The 17,638-nt window shown below is 47.1% G+C and overlaps 1 pseudogene; it reads left to right on the top strand.

Moving 5' to 3' along the window:
• The first annotated feature begins 16,606 nt into the window (after window positions 1–16,606).
• On the top strand, window positions 16,607–16,725 carry LOC134913059 (5S ribosomal RNA; annotated as a pseudogene).
• The last annotated feature ends 913 nt before the right edge of the window (window positions 16,726–17,638 follow it).

Below are 17,638 nucleotides of genomic sequence, written 5' to 3' on the forward strand. Positions count from 1 at the left end.
TCCTTGCGATCGGCTGTGCGAATGGAACCATCGCTAGAAGCATTGCACAGCAACGATGCTGTTTTTACCCGACCGACGCGCGTGCACATTGCGGTGCATACGCATGAACAGTTTTGCTGTTTTTTTACCTGATCACTGCGCTGTGAAAATAGGCAGCGAACGATCAACTCGGAATGACCCCCCTTGTGTAGCTAGCATGTGGGGTACAGTTCTGTTTCCCATGCACTGGCTCTTGTGTCCACTGCCATCAATGGGTCTCTGGCTACATAAAGGGCACCATATATTTATATACACCAGCAATTGCTCCCTCACTTATATCCAATACATCCAGCTTGGGTTCATATTGGGGGGTATTACAGGGCTCAATTGTAGAAGTGGAGTGCCACATTGTAAATATATATTTTTTTATTCACAAGAAAGCTATCTGTATTGCTTGGCAGTCACTAAAATGCTTTCCATATTGCCTGGCAGTCGCAAAAGTGCTCTCAGTATTGTATGATAGTCAATAAAGTGCTCTAGATATTGTATGGTGGTCATTAAAATGCTATCAGTATTGTCTGGCAGTCACTAAAATGCTGTCCGCATTTTCTGGCGGTCACTAAAATGCAGACCACATTGTCTGGTGGTCACAATAATTATGTTTGTATTGCATGGCGGGAGTTAGTATGCTCTCTGTGTTGTATGATAACTTCTTAAAATAGCTGTCACAACTGAGGGTTTAGGCTGACGGGAGGAAGCCTCAGTTGTAGGGGCTGGAATGAAGTTAAACCTAGATGGTTTAATCAGACCCCTGGACATGTAAGTGTGGAAGGAAACCCGAAGGTGTGACCATGACAAGCAGGTTAAAAGTCAAATGAAAGTTTATTAAACAGACTCCGTATAATCACAACAGTATTCACAGTCAGTATTAGCAGTGGCAGATAATACAGTTCCTGGATCACTAAACCATAAAAAGGTATAACAGAGCACTGGTAGGTTGCAGAACGGATGTTATAGTCCTTGGGTAGAATAACCTTACCAGGCCAAGCTGTAGTAGTGGAGACAACCGAGGAACACGCCAGTAGGTGTATGAGATGATGCTGGTAACTGGAATGCACTGTAGGAGTCACTGGACGGAACCAGCCAGATGGTGGAGACACGGAGTTAAAACTGAAAGATGCTAGGGTGCGTGGAAACAGATGAAATGAAGAGTGGTTACCGGTGGTAGTGGATACTGCTGGTAAGTAGAAATCCGCTGGGAGAACACCGGCTCTTTAAGGAGGCTGAATTCTGTTGGAAGCAGGTTGCTGGAAACAGATGGGTTAATAGCTGCAAGCTTGGAAGCTGGAAGCAAACGAGGTAATAGCTGAAAGCTGGATCAGTCACAGAGGATTGCAAAGTCAGGCTGCACCGCAGGATGGAAAGCAGGTGCGGGTCTCTTTGTGGATGCTGGAGACAGGAGCTGGAACCTGGAGAAACAAGCCACAGGAGAGAGAGACTGGAACAAGGTATGACATTCAAAGCACTGACATCTATCTGGCCCAGACACAGGATACTTATACCTGCTGCTATGCAGGCATTGGCTGGGCAATTATGCAGATTCCAGAGACGGTGGATTGGAGGAATTGGAGCATGTGATCAAATCCAACATGGCTGCGCCCATGCTGGAACCTGGAGGGAAAACTGGTTTGAATGAAATGTGCAAACACAATGACAATGGCGGCGCCGGCCGCGGAGGACAGGAGACGCCAGACGACAGCTACATGCTGAGACACCTGAAGGGCAGCAGAGGCCGCGGCAGGCATGATACATGATTCTGAGAACCTGCAGCAATAACACAGTAACGGCGGCGGAGGCCGCGGAGGACGGGAGACGCCATGTTGGATTCAAACATGGCGCCGCTGTGGTAGTGTCTCAGAATGACAGGAGGGATGTGCAGAGTGTTGGCACAGATGAGATCCGGATTTGGAACGCTGGGCCAGTCTCAGAAGACACCTAAACGGCAGGTAATGGGGTCCAGATACCCGGATCGTGACAGCACCCCCCCCCCCCCTTTAGGAGTGGCCCCAGGACACTTCTTAGGCTTTAAAGGAAACTTTGAGTGGAAATTTCGGACCAAGGCAGGAGCATGGACGTCTGAGGCATTGGTCCAAGAGCGTTCTTCAGGACCATAGCCCTTCCAGTCAATGAGATACTGTAACTGACCGTAACGGAAACGTGAGTCCAAAATCTTGGCCACCTCGTACTCGACTCCCCGTTGAGTCTGAACTTTGGGAGCTGGAGGAAGTGCGGAATGAAACCGATTCAGGATCAGCGGTTTCAACAAGGAAACATGAAATGTCCTGGGTATTTTCAAGAAGGGTGGTAACTGTAATCTGTAGGCAACAGGATTGATGACTTGTTCAATCTTGAAGGGACCGATGTAGCGAGGTGCAAATTTCATGCTGGGAACTCTCAACCTTAAATTCTTCGTGGACAACCACATACGATCACCCACCTTGAGAGCAGGAACCGCTCTACGCTTCCTATCGGCAAACTTCTTATACCTGGATGAGGCTTTAAGCAGGGCTGCGCGGACGTTCTTCCAGTTATTTGAAAACTGACGCAAGGTGACATCCACTGCTGGAACAGAAGTTGCGGGAAGCGGTTGAAATTCTGGGACTTTAGGGTGGAATCCATAATTAATGAAGAATGGTGTAGAAGAAGATGAGGAATGGTATTGATTGTTGTGGCTGAACTCGGCCCAAGGAAGGAGTTGAACCCAGTCATCTTGAGAGGAAGACACATATATACGGAGGAAGGCCTCCAAGTCCTGATTCACCCTCTCGGTTTGACCATTGGTCTGAGGATGGTAAGCCGTGGAAAACTTTAACTTGACTTGGAGGGCTTGACACAAACTTCGCCAAAATTTGGCTACAAATTGTACTCCATGATCCGAGATGATCTCTTCAGGAAGACCGTGAAGTCGGAAGATCTCTTGTATAAATACTTGAGCCAACTTGGAAGCTGACGGAAGACCGGTGAGAGGGATGAAATGTGCCATCTTGGTGAACCGGTCAACTACCACCCAGATGGTATTAAACTTGTTGCAGATAGGTAGATCGGAAACAAAGTCCATCGACAAATGGGTCCATGGTCGACGGGGAACAGATAATGGAACCAGTTGCCCCGCAGGCGACTGGCGGGAGACTTTGTGTTGGGCACACTTTGGGCAGGAGGCAATAAATTCCATAACGTCCTTCTTCAGAGTTGGCCACCTGTAGGACCTAGAAATAAATTCAAGGGTTTTCTGAATGCCTGTATGTCCAGCAAAACGGGAAGCATGGGCCCAATGCATGAGCTTCTTCCTTAGAACTGGCTTAACAAAACTTTTCCCTGGTGGAGGCGTAGAGTCCATCCCTACCGTGGAGAATGCCAACGGATTAATAATAGGATGCTTGTCTGCAGACTCGGACTCATTTTCTTGCTCCCATGAGCGGGAAAGGGCATCGGCCTTACGATTCTGAGAACCCGGACAGAACTGGAGTTTAAAGTCAAACCTAGAGAAGAAAAGTGCCCATCTGGCCTGACGAGGATTCAGACATTGTGCGCCTTTGAGATATAAAAGATTTTTGTGGTCGGTAAGTATGGTGATTGAGTGGGAAGCTCCCTCCAACAGGTATCTCCACTCCTCCAGAGCGAGCTTGATGGCCAGCAACTCCTGATCGCCAATGGCATAGTTGCGCTCAGCTGGGGAGAACTTCCGGGAGAAGAAACTGCAAGGATGTAGATGTCCATCTTTGGCTCTCTGGGATAACACTGCTCCTACTCCAACGGAGGAGGCATCTACCTCTAAGATAAAAGGAGAGTCGGTGTCGGGCTGTTTCAGAACTGGTGCAGAGATGAACCGTTGCTTCAGAAGGTGAAAGGCCTGCGTAACTTCCTCGGACCACTTGGACGGATTAGCACCTTTCTTGGTTAATGCAGTGATAGGCGCCACAATGGTGGAAAAGTCTCGTATAAATTTTCTATAATAATTGGCGAACCCTAAGAACCTCTGGACCCCTTTGAGGGTTAAGGGTATAGGCCAATTCTGGATTGCTTGGAGTTTCTCAGGATCCATCTCTAGTCCGGAACCGGACACAATGTAACCTAGAAACGGAATGGTTTTAACTTCAAACACACACTTCTCCAATTTACAATAGAGGTGATTGACACGGAGACGGGAAAGAACCTCTTTTACCCAGAAATGATGATCTTCGAGATTATTAGCAAAGATGAGGATGTCATCTAGATAAACCACGACATGGCGGTACAAGATGTCCCTGAAGATCTCATTCACGAAGTGCTGGAAGACTGCTGGAGCGTTGCTCAATCCGAAGGACATGACGAGGTACTCATAATGTCCGTCACGGGTGTTAAAGGCGGTCTTCCACTCGTCACCCTCACGGATTCGGATGAGATTGTAGGCACCCCTCAAGTCCAGCTTTGTGAAAATGGTTGCACCACTAACTCTATCAAAGAGCTCGGTAATCAGGGGTAAAGGGTATCGGTTCTTGACGGTAATGTCGTTCAGACCTCTGTAGTCGATGCACGGACGCAGACCACCGTCTTTCTTCTTAACGAAGAAGAAGCCTGCGCCGGCTGGAGAAGAAGATGGTCGGATGAAACCCTTCGCCAGGTTCTCTTTGATGTACTTTTCCATGGAGTGTGTCTCAGGCAGAGACAACGGATAAGTTCGGCCTCGTGGTGGAACCTTCCCTGGAATGAGGTCGATTGGGCAGTCCCATTCTCTATGAGGAGGAAGGATATCAGCAGAGGCTTTACTGAACACGTCCGTGAAGTCTTGATATGGAGGAGGCGGAATATCAGATGACCTGGGGAAGGAAGAACAAACAGGAAGAACTTTGGCTAAACAAGTCTCAGCACAGGAGGGACCCCATGCCAGTATTTGCGTAGTCGTCCAGTCAATCGATGGGTTGTGGAGACTGAGCCATGGAAGGCCTAAAACCACTGGATGTGTGGCTCTTGGAATCACTAGAAAAGAAATATACTCAGAATGAAGAACTCCCACTCTCAGACGAACTGGAAGAGTCCTTAAGGAAATGACTGCGTCAAAAATCTTGCTGCCATCCACGGCAGTCAAAGAGATGGACGAGGACAGTCTCTCGGTGGGTAGGGACCACCGTTTAACATAAGCTTCGGTTATGAAATTCCCAGCTGCTCCGGAATCAAGGAGGGCAATGACGTTCCTGTAACGTTGAGCAATTTGGAGCGACACTGGGAGGTTACAATCATGAGGAGATGGAGAGGAGATCATTACTCCTAGCCGGCCCTCTCCTTGGCGAGCTAGGATCTGGAGTTTCCCGAACGTTTGGGACAGGCGTTGATAGTGTGCGACGGAGCTGCACAGTAGAGACATAGAGACTCGGAGAGGCGTCTTCGGCGCTCAGCGGGAGATAGACGGGAACGACCAATTTGCATAGACTCATCCTTGGATGGAGATGGTTGACGAGGAGGAGAAGCAGAAGATTTAGGAACGGATGATCTTCCTTGCTCGGTTGCTCTCTCTCTGAACCGTAGATCAACCTTCGTGCATAGTGAAATTAGCTCATCCAACTTAGAAGGCAAGTCTCTGGTAGCTAACTCATCTTTAATGCGTTCTGACAAGCCATGCCAGAATGCAGCATACAGGGCCTCGTCGTTCCAGGCCAGTTCAGATGCCAGGATTTTGAACTGTATAAGATACTGTCCCACAGTACGTGTTCCCTGGCGTAGACGGAGAATCTCAGATGAAGCAGAGGAAACCCGGCCCGGCTCGTCGAAGATGCGCCTGAATGATGCTACAAAGTCAGTATAGGAGGACAGCAGGGGATCAGACTTCTCCCATAACGGTGATGCCCAATCAAGGGCTGAGCCACTGAGGAGAGAAATAATATAAGCAACTTTGGTACGGTCACTGGGGAAGTTGCCAGATTGAAGCTCAAAATGGATTTCGCATTGGTTAAGAAATCCCCTGCAGAACCTTGGAGATCCGTCAAATTTTGCTGGCGTTGGAAGATGAAGACGTGGTATGAAAATGGGCAAGGTGGTTGGGGTTACAGCTGGAGTCACTGTGGTGGACGCACCAGACGAGCCAGGTCCACGGAGGGTCGTCTGAATCCCATCCAGCTGAGTAGAGAGATCCTGGAGACAGCGGATGATGTGACCTTGTGCAGCCTCCTGATGTTCGAGTCTGGCTGCCAGTTCTTGCATAGGTCTAGCCGCTTGATCCTGGTCTCCGGCTGGATTCATATGGTCAGTGCTTACTGTCACAACTGAGGGTTTAGGCTGACGGGAGGAAGCCTCAGTTGTAGGGGCTGGAATGAAGTTAAACCTAGATGGTTTAATCAGACCCCTGGACATGTAAGTGTGGAAGGAAACCCGAAGGTGTGACCATGACAAGCAGGTTAAAAGTCAAATGAAAGTTTATTAAACAGACTCCGTATAATCACAACAGCATTCACAGTCAGTATTAGCAGTGGCAGATAATACAGTTCCTGGATCACTAAACCATAAAAAGGTATAACAGAGCACTGGTAGGTTGCAGAACGGATGTTATAGTCCTTGGGTAGAATAACCTTACCAGGCCAAGCTGTAGTAGTGGAGACAACCGAGGAACACGCCAGTAGGTGTATGAGATGATGCTGGTAACTGGAATGCACTGTAGGAGTCACTGGACGGAACCAGCCAGATGGTGGAGACACGGAGTTAAAACTGAAAGATGCTATGGTGCGTGGAAACAGATGAAATGAAGAGTGGTTACCGGTGGTAGTGGATACTGCTGGTAAGTAGAAATCCGCTGGGAGAACACCGGCTCTTTAAGGAGGCTGAATTCTGTTGGAAGCAGGTTGCTGGAAACAGATGGGTTAATAGCTGCAAGCTTGGAAGCTGGAAGCAAACGAGGTAATAGCTGAAAGCTGGATCAGTCACAGAGGATTGCAAAGTCAGGCTGCACCGCAGGATGGAAAGCAGGTGCGGGTCTCTTTGTGGATGCTGGAGACAGGAGCTGGAACCTGGAGAAACAAGCCACAGGAGAGAGAGACTGGAACAAGGTATGACATTCAAAGCACTGACATCTATCTGGCCCAGACACAGGATACTTATACCTGCTGCTATGCAGGCATTGGCTGGGCAATTATGCAGATTCCAGAGACGGTGGATTGGAGGAATTGGAGCATGTGATCAAATCCAACATGGCTGCGCCCATGCTGGAACCTGGAGGGAAAACTGGTTTGAATGAAATGTGCAAACACAATGACAATGACGGCGCCGGCTGCGGAGGACAGGAGACGCCAGACGACAGCTACATGCTGAGACACCTGGAGGGCAGCAGAGGCCGCGGCAGGCATGATACATGATTCTGAGAACCTGCAGCAATAACACAGTAACGGCGGCGGAGGCCGCGGAGGACGGGAGACGCCATGTTGGATTCAAACATGGCGCCGCTGTGATAGTGTCTCAGAATGACAGGAGGGATGTGCAGAGTGTTTACACAGATGAGATCCGGATTTGGAACGCTGGGCCAGTCTCAGAAGGCACCTAAACGGCAGGTAATGGCGTCCAGATACCCGGATCGTGACAATAGCCTTTTAATTCTATGGGAGTCTCAAAAATGATCAATGAATTATATGGAGGTGTACAAAATGCTCTCCATGTTGTATAATGGTCACAAAAATGCGGTATGGCAATAATTAGTGTATTCTCAGTGTACGCACTGTGTGGTGGTCATAAAAATGCCATCTGTATTGCGTAACAGACGCAAAATTGTAATGCTTAAACTCATCTGAGGATAACATTAAATAACATACAATAGTTAAAGACATGCCCAATAGGCAGTGCTAGACATGCCCAATAGGCTGTGTTAGATACACCCAGTAGGTGGTGCTAGACATGCCGCTTCTGGCAGTGCACACCCAAATAACATTTTCTGTGCATGCATATGAAAGTTATGCAAGATTACTGACATTGCAGGTAGTTAACTACTATTTAAGAGATCTATTAAATTGGTGCCGGCTTTTCCGACAGTCGATTTTCGACAGAAATAGGTCGAATTTGCAATCGACCTATTCAGTGACAGTGCCGTTTTTCCGACAGGCACTTGTCAAAAGACAATCGAATTACCAGCCGATTCCAACAGGAGTTTGGCCCGTTTTTCGACAATGCTAATTCGACTTAAAAAAAAAGTCAGATCAGCAGTGTCGAAAATCAGGAATTCTCTTGTGCTATTTTTTTTTTTTTTTGTACAGAAGGGGCCATGGGCCCTCATTCCGAGTTGATCGGTCGCAAGGCGAATTTAGCAGAGTTACACACGCTAAGCCGCCGCCTACTGGGAGTGAATCTTAGCTTCTTAAAATTGCGACCGATGTATTCGCAATATTGCGATTACTAACTACTTAGCAGTTTCAGAGTAGCTCCAGACTTACTCTGCCTGTGCGATCATTTCAGTGCTTGTCGTTCCTGGTTGACGTCACAAACACACCCAGCGTTCGCCCAGGCACTCCCACCTTTTCCCCGGCCACTCCTGCGTTTTTTCCGGAAACGGTAGCGTTTTCAGCCACACGCCCCTGAAACGCCGTGTTTCCGCCCAGTAACACCCATTTCCTGTCAATCACATTACGATCGCCGGAGCGAAGAAAAAGCCGTGAGTAAAATTACTTTCTTCATAGTAAAGTTACTTGGCGCAGTCGCAGTGCGAACATTGCGCATGCGTACTAAGCGGATTTTCACTGCGATGCGATGAAAAATACCGAGCGAACAACTCGGAATGAGGGCCATTGTGTTTTTGTTTTTTACTCTGAGAGACAGTTTTCACTGTGAACAAGCCACCCCCAGTGAAGCGGCCATTTGTGCACAGTGGAGCTGAACTGTGCACGGTTCAGCCCACATCTTGGTATCTCCTGGTATCATATATGTCCATTGGGACTTTTCAATTTCTATTTTTATGCTGCGGTGATCCAGTTCTCTTTAAGACTATCATTATGTTTTGAGATAGAAGATCTGTTGGGATTTTTTTTTTTATATGGTATTGCCCAATTGAAATGCTTTGAAATTCAGACTGACAGCACTTCAGAAAGATACTTTCAGCTTGCTGCTATTGAATGATTTTCAGACTCAGCATGTACTATATATATCATTATTTTTCATTAACTGATTATTATAAATGTGACCACTTTCAGTAATTTTGCATTAATTAGTGAGCATTTTGCAAAAGATATTCTCTGTTTGTGCTATTGAACGTTTTTCAATTCTATATGCCAGTACTTTATACTTTTATTCAACATCAATAGCTAATTATTAGACATACTACCACTCCCAACATCTTTGCTTTAATTAACTATTGCTAATTGTACCTTAATACTATGATTTCTTGTATCAAATCTGAAAAATCTCAATTCAATAGGTAAGATCAGTCCACCCCTCTCATCTACTATCCGCTGTAATTTTATATGACAGTAGACAGCAGAAGGTGGAGCCCTTATCCTATTCTGTATGCCTCTATCTTAAATCTGTACTCTCTCATCCAGATGCCAGACTATCTCTCTGCAATGCCTAAAGTATCAGAGAACCTGTGCTATTAACTAGAGATGAGCGGGTTCGGTTTCTCTGAATCCGAACCCGCCCGAACTTCATGTTTTTTTACACGGGTCCGAGCGACTCGGATCTTCCCGCCTTGCTCGGTTAACCCGAGCGCGCCCGAACGTCATCATCACGCTGTCGGATTCTCGCGAGGCTCGGATTCTATCGCGAGACTCGGATTCTATATAAGGAGCCGCGCATCGCGGCCATTTTCACACATGCATTGAGATTGATAGGGAGAGGACGTGGCTGGCGTCCTCTCCGTTTAGAAATTAAAATAGATAGGAGAGTGAGAGTGAGACACTTCATTTACTTACTGGAGCTTAGGAGGAGTTATACTAGTGACTGATGACCAGTGACCTGACCACCAGTGCAGTTTTATAATTTATTATTATTTAATAATCCGTTCTGTTCTTGTTCTCTGCCTGAAAAAAACGATACACAGTGACTCAGTCACACTCACATACCATATCTGTGCTCAGCCCAGTGTGCTGCATCATCTATGTATAATATCTGACTGTGCTCACACAGCTTAATTGTGGGGGAGACTGGGGAGCAGTTATAGGTTATAGCAGGAGCCAGGAGTACATATTAAACAGTGCACACTTTTGCTGCCAGAGTGCCACTGCCAGTGTGACTGACCACTGACCACTGTGACCAGTGACCTGACCACACTGACCACCAGTATAGTATATATATTGTGATTGAATGTCTGCCTGAAAAAGTACACTCGTCGTGTGACTTGTGTGGTGTTTTTTTATTCTATAAAAATTAAAAAACTCATTCTGCTGACAGACAGTGTCCAGCAGGTCCGTCATTATATAATATATACCTGTCCGGCTGCAGTAGTGATATATATATATTTTTTATATCATTATTTATCATCCAGTCTATACTAGCAGCTGACACAGTACGGTAGTTCACGGCTGTAGCTACCTCTGTGTCGGCACTCGGCAGTCCATCCATAATTGTATACCACCTACCCGTGGTTTTTTTTTTCTTTCTTCTTTATACATACTACATCTCATTATCATCCAGTCTATATTAGCAGCAGACACAGTACAGTACAGTAGTCCACGGCTGTAGCTACCTCTGTGTCGGCACTCGGCAGTCCATCCATAATTGTATACCACCTACCCGTGGTTTTTTTTTTCTTTCTTCTTTATACATACTACATCTCATTATCATCCAGTCTATATTAGCAGCAGACACAGTACAGTACGGTAGTCCACAGCTGTAGCTACCTCTGTGTCGGCACTCGGCACTCGGCAGTCCATCCATAATTGTATACCACCTACCCGTGTTTTTTTTTTTCTTTCTTCTTTATACATACTACATCTCATTATCAACCAGTCTATATTAGCAGCAGACACAGTACAGTACGGTAGTCCACGGCTGTAGCTACCTCTGTGTCGGCACTCGGCAGTCCATCCATAATTGTATACCACCTACCCGTGGTTTTTTTTTTCTTTCTTCTTTATACATACTACATCTCATTATCATCCAGTCTATATTAGCAGCAGACACAGTACAGTACGGTAGTCCACGGCTGTAGCTACCTCTGTGTCGGCACTCGGCAGTCCATCCATAATTGTATACCACCTACCCGTGGTTTTTTTTTCTTTCTTCTTTATACATACTACATCTCATTATCAACCAATCTATATTAGCAGCAGACACAGTACAGTACGGTAGTCCACGGCTGTAGCTACCTCTGTGTCGGCACTCGGCAGTCCATCCATAATTGTATACCACCTACCCGTGGTTTTTTTTTTCTTTCTTCTTTATACATACTACATCTCATTATCATCCAGTCTATATTAGCAGCAGACACAGTACAGTACGGTAGTCCACGGCTGTAGCTACCTCTGTGTCGGCACTCGGCACTCGGCAGTCCATCCATAATTGTATACCACCTACCCGTGGTTTTTCTTTCTTTCTTCTTTATACATACTACATCTCATTATCATCCAGTCTATATTAGCAGCAGACATAGTACAGTACGGTAGTCCACGGCTGTAGCTACCTCTGTGTCGGCACTCGGCAGTCCATCCATAATTGTATACCACCTACCCGTGGTTTTTTTTTCTTTCTTCTTTATACATACTACATCTCATTATCATCCAGTCTATATTAGCAGCAGACACAGTACAGTACGGTAGTCCACGGCTGTAGCTACCTCTGTGTCGGCACTCGGCAGTCCATCCATAATTGTATACTAGTATCCATCCATCTCCATTGTTTACCTGAGGTGCCTTTTAGTTGTGCCTATTAAAATATGAAGAACAAAAATGTTGAGGTTCCAAAATTAGGGAAAGATCAAGATCCACTTCCACCTCGTGCTGAAGCTGCTGCCACTAGTCATGGCCGAGACGATGAAATGCCAGCAACGTCGTCTGCCAAGGCCGATGCCCAATGTCATAGTACAGAGCATGTCAAATCCAAAACACCAAATATCAGTAAAAAAAGGACTCCAAAACCTAAAATAAAATTGTCGGAGGAGAAGCGTAAACTTGCCAATATGCCATTTACCACACGGAGTGGCAAGGAACGGCTGAGGCCCTGGCCTATGTTCATGGCTAGTGGTTCAGCTTCACATGAGGATGGAAGCACTCAGCCTCTCGCTAGAAAACTGAAAAGACTCAAGCTGGCAAAAGCACCGCAAAGAACTGTGCGTTCTTCGAAATCCCAAATCCACAAGGAGAGTCCAATTGTGTCGGTTGCGATGCCTGACCTTCCCAACACTGGACGTGAAGAGCATGCGCCTTCCACCATTTGCACGCCCCCTGCAAGTGCTGGAAGGAGCACCCGCAGTCCAGTTCCTGATAGTCAGATTGAAGATGTCAGTGTTGAAGTACACCAGGATGAGGAGGATATGGGTGTTGCTGGCGCTGGGGAGGAAATTGACCAGGAGGATTCTGATGGTGAGGTGGTTTGTTTAAGTCAGGCACCCGGGGAGACACCTGTTGTCCGTGGGAGGAATATGGCCGTTGACATGCCTGGTGAAAATACCAAAAAAATCAGCTCTTCAGTGTGGAGGTATTTCAACAGAAAAGCGGACAACAGGTGTCAAGCCGTGTGTTGCCTTTGTAAAGCTGTAATAAGTAGGGGTAAGGACGTTAACCACCTCGGAACATCCTCCCTTATACGTCACCTGCAGCGCATTCATAATAAGTCAGTGACAAGTTCAAAAACTTTGGGCGACAGCGGAAGCAGTCCACTGACCAGTAAATCCCTTCCTCTTGTAACCAAGCTCACGCAAACCACCCCACCAACTCCCTCAGTGTCAATTTCCTCCTTCCCCAGGAATGCCAATAGTCCTGCAGGCCATGTCACTGGCAATTCTGACGAGTCCTCTCCTGCCTGGGATTCCTCCGATGCATCCTTGCGTGTAACGCCTACTGCTGCTGGCGCTGCTGTTGTTGCTGCTGGGAGTCGATGGTCATCCCAGAGGGGAAGTCGTAAGCCCACTTGTACTACTTCCAGTAAGCAATTGACTGTTCAACAGTCCTTTGCGAGGAAGATGAAATATCACAGCAGTCATCCTGCTGCAAAGCGGATAACTGAGGACTTGACAACTATGTTGGTGTTAGACGTGCGTCCGGTATCCGCCGTTAGTTCACAGGGAACTAGACAATTTATTGAGGCAGTGTGCCCCCGTTACCAAATACCATCTAGGTTCCACTTCTCTAGGCAGGCGATACCGAGAATGTACACGGACGTCAGAAAAAGACTCACCAGTGTCCTAAAAAATGCAGTTGTACCCAATGTCCACTTAACCACGGACATGTGGACAAGTGGAGCAGGGCAGGGTCAGGACTATATGACTGTGACAGCCCACTGGGTAGATGTATGGACTCCCGCCGCAAGAACAGCAGCGGCGGCACCAGTAGCAGCATCTCGCAAACGCCAACTCTTTCCTAGGCAGGCTACGCTTTGTATCACCGGTTTCCAGAATACGCACACAGCTGAAAACCTCTTACGGCAACTGAGGAAGATCATCGCGGAATGGCTTACCCCAATTGGACTCTCCTGTGGATTTGTGGCATCGGACAACGCCAGCAATATTGTGTGTGCATTAAATATGGGCAAATTCCAGCACGTCCCATGTTTTGCACATACCTTGAATTTGGTGGTGCAGAATTTTTTAAAAAACGACAGGGACGTGCAAGAGATGCTGTCGGTGGCCAGAAGAATTGCAGGACACTTTCGGCGTACAGGCACCACGTACAGAAAACTGGAGCACCACCAAAAACTACTGAACCTGCCCTGCCATCATCTGAAGCAAGAAGTGGTAACGAGGTGGAATTCAACCCTCTATATGCTTCAGAGGTTGGAGGAGCAGCAAAAGGCCATTCAAGCCTATACAATTGAGCACGATATAGGAGGTGGAATGCACCTGTCTCAAGCGCAGTGGAGAATGATTTCAACGTTGTGCAAGGTTCTGATGCCCTTTGAACTTGCCACACGTGAAGTCAGTTCAGACATTGCCAGCCTGAGTCAGGTCATTCCCCTCATCAGGCTTTTGCAGAAGAAGCTGGAGACATTGAAGGAGGAGCTAACACGGAGCGATTCCGCTAGGCATGTGGGACTTGTGGATGGAGCCCTTAATTCGCTTAACAAGGATTCACGGGTGGTCAATCTGTTGAAATCAGAGCACTACATTTTGGCCACCGTGCTCGATCCTAGATTTAAAGCCTACCTTGGATCTCTCTTTCCGGCAGACACAAGTCTGCTGGGGTTGAAAGACCTGCTGGTGACAAAATTGTCAAGTCAAGCGGAACGCGACCTGTCAACATCTCCTCCTTCACATTCTCCCGCAACTGGGGGTGCGAGGAAAAGGCTCAGAATTCCGAGCCCACCCGCTGGCGGTGATGCAGGGCAGTCTGGAGCGACTGCTGATGCTGACATCTGGTCCGGACTGAAGGACCTGACAACGATTACGGACATGTCGTCTACTGTCACTGCATATGATTCTCTCAACATTGAAAGAATGGTGGAGGATTATATGAGTGACCGCATCCAAGTAGGCACGTCACACAGTCCGTACTTATACTGGCAGGAAAAAGAGGCAATTTGGAGGCCCTTGCACAAACTGGCTTTATTCTACCTAAGTTGCCCTCCCACAAGTGTGTACTCCGAAAGAGTGTTTAGTGCCGCCGCTCACCTTGTCAGCAATCGGCGTACGAGGTTACATCCAGAAAATGTGGAGAAGATGATGTTCATTAAAATGAATTATAATCAATTCCTCCGCGGAGACATTGACCAGCAGCAATTGCCTCCACAAAGTACACAGGGAGCTGAGATGGTGGATTCCAGTGGGGACGAATTGATAATCTGTGAGGAGGGGGATGTACACAGTGATATATCGGAGGATGATGATGAGGTGGACATCTTGCCTCTGTAGAGCCAGTTTGTGCAAGGAGAGATTAATTGCTTCTTTTTTGGTGGGGGTCCAAACCAACCCGTCATATCAGTCACAGTCGTGTGGCAGACCCTGTCACTGAAATGATGGGTTGGTTAAAGTGTGCATGTCCTGTTTATACCACATAAGGGTGGGTGGGAGGGCCCAAGGACAATTCCATCTTGCACCTCTTTTTTCTTTAATTTTTCTTTGCGTCATGTGCTGTTTGGGGAGGGTTTTTTGGAAGGGACATCCTGTGTGACACTGCAGTGACACTCCTAGATGGGCCCGGTGTTTGTGTCGGCCACTAGGGTCGCTTATCTTACTCACACAGCTACCTCATTGCGCCTCTTTTTTTCTTTGCGTCATGTGCTGTTTGGGGAGGGTTTTTTGGAAGGGACATCCTGCGTGACACTGCAGTGACACTCCTAGATGGGCCCGGTGTTTGTGTCGGCCACTAGGGTCGCTTATCTTACTCACACAGCTACCTCATTGCGCCTCTTTTTTTCTTTGCGTCATGTGCTGTTTGGGGAGGGTTTTTTGGAAGGGACATCCTGCGTGACACTGCAGTGCCACTCCTAGATGGGCCCGGTGTTTGTGTCGGCCACTAGGGTCGCTTATCTTACTCACACAGCTACCTCATTGCGCCTCTTTTTTTCTTTGCGTCATGTGCTGTTTGGGGAGGGTTTTTTGGATGGGACATCCTGCGTGACACTGCAGTGACACTCCTAGATGGGCCCGGTGTTTGTGTCGGCCACTAGGGTCGCTTATCTTACTCACACAGCTACCTCATTGCGCCTCTTTTTTTCTTTGCGTCATGTGCTGTTTGGGGAGGGTTTTTTGGAAGGGACATCCTGCGTGACACTGCAGTGCCACTCCTAGATGGGCCCGGTGTTTGTGTCGGCCACTAGGGTCGCTTATCTTACTCACACAGCTACCTCATTGCGCCTCTTTTTTTCTTTGCGTCATGTGCTGTTTGGGGAGGGTTTTTTGGAAGGGACATCCTGCGTGACACTGCAGTGCCACTCCTAGATGGGCCCGGTGTTTGTGTCGGCCACTAGGGTCGCTTATCTTACTCACACAGCTACCTCATTGCGCCTCTTTTTTTCTTTGCGTCATGTGCTGTTTGGGGAGGGTTTTTTGGAAGGGACATCCTGCCTGACACTGCAGTGCCACTCCTAGATGGGCCAGGTGTTTGTGTCGGCCACTAGGGTCGCTTAGCTTAGTCATCCAGCGACCTTGGTGCAAATTTTAGGACTAAAAATAATATTGTGAGGTGTGAGGTATTCAGAATAGACTGAAAATGAGTGGAAATTAAGGTTTTTGAGGTTAATAATACTTTGGGATCAAAATGACCCCCAAATTCTATGATTTAAGCTGTTTTTTAGGTTTTTTGGAAAAAAACACCCGAATCCAAAACACACCCGAATCCGACAAAAAAAATTCGGTTAGGTTTTGCCAAAACGCGGTCGAACCCAAAACACGGCCGCGGAACCGAACCCAAAACCAAAACACAAAACCCGAAAAATTTCCGGCGCTCATCTCTACTATTAACTGGACAGCAGAACTACTCTAACTAAGGTACATGTCAATAACCACACTCTCTCATTTGTTCCAAATCGGGTAAATTACTGCCATATTTCACTGGTTATGCCCGATCTCATCAGATCTTGGAAGCTAAGCAGTGAAAAGCCTGATTAGTACCCAGATGGGAGACCACTAGGGAATATCAGGTGTTGTAAATATAACTCCGTATCCGACAACAAATAGAAGTGTTGGAGCAAGCTTTGACCTCTACCACTTCTCTCCTTTCATGCATTCTATCTACCTATATGCGTTATTATGTAACCTTGACCCTTACCATTTTCCTTCTATCTTTATCTTTGGATCTACCACGTAGCATTTTACTTCATACCAGGAGACCTCCTTTAACAAAAGATACTTAGATTTGATTTACATTATATTTCTAATTATTTTCATTTATGCCTCAGTTCTTACCATTATGGATATCCACTAGGGACTCCAATGGTAGTTAATATTTTCACCTTAGGTGCTTTAAAATTGATTATTTGAATCCTATGATTATCTTTACTCTTGATAACTGAATAATTCAGGAGGTGACTATCTTTTTTGTGTGAATTCGGTGTATCTATTTTTTTTGTTACATGAAATTAAAAGTGAAGTTTTAATAATTTATATATTTCAAGTGTGCCCCAACATAGAGTCTTTCCTTCTCTCCTCTCACATAAGTCTATTTACTGACTCTGGCAGCACCGCCAACTCACAATAATTGTTGATACCCTACAGGGCCGTTTCTACAGGCGTGCGAGCCGTGCATATGCACGGGCCGCCCACCGCGGCTCATGCTGCCAGCTGCTGCCTTCAGTGTTTTGCTTCCCCCCTCCCCTCCGTTTTACTCCGCTCACTGGGCGGAGTTATGCATTTTGACGCGATTGCGTCTAGACGTCATGACGCCGTGACGTCATGACGTCAAACGCCGGGGTTTTAGGTAGATGCAGCGGAGGAGCGGGTGGGCGCCATTTTAAAAGTGACAAGTCCGTCACTTAGGAAGGCGCCAGGGGCAGGCTGAGGTAATTTGGCTGGCAGTGGCTGCTGATGGTGGAGCGGCTGCGGAGGAGTAGCTGGAGGCCGCATTTC

Source organism: Pseudophryne corroboree, chromosome 4, assembly GCF_028390025.1.
Source record: "Pseudophryne corroboree isolate aPseCor3 chromosome 4, aPseCor3.hap2, whole genome shotgun sequence".
NCBI lineage: Eukaryota > Metazoa > Chordata > Amphibia > Anura > Myobatrachidae > Pseudophryne > Pseudophryne corroboree.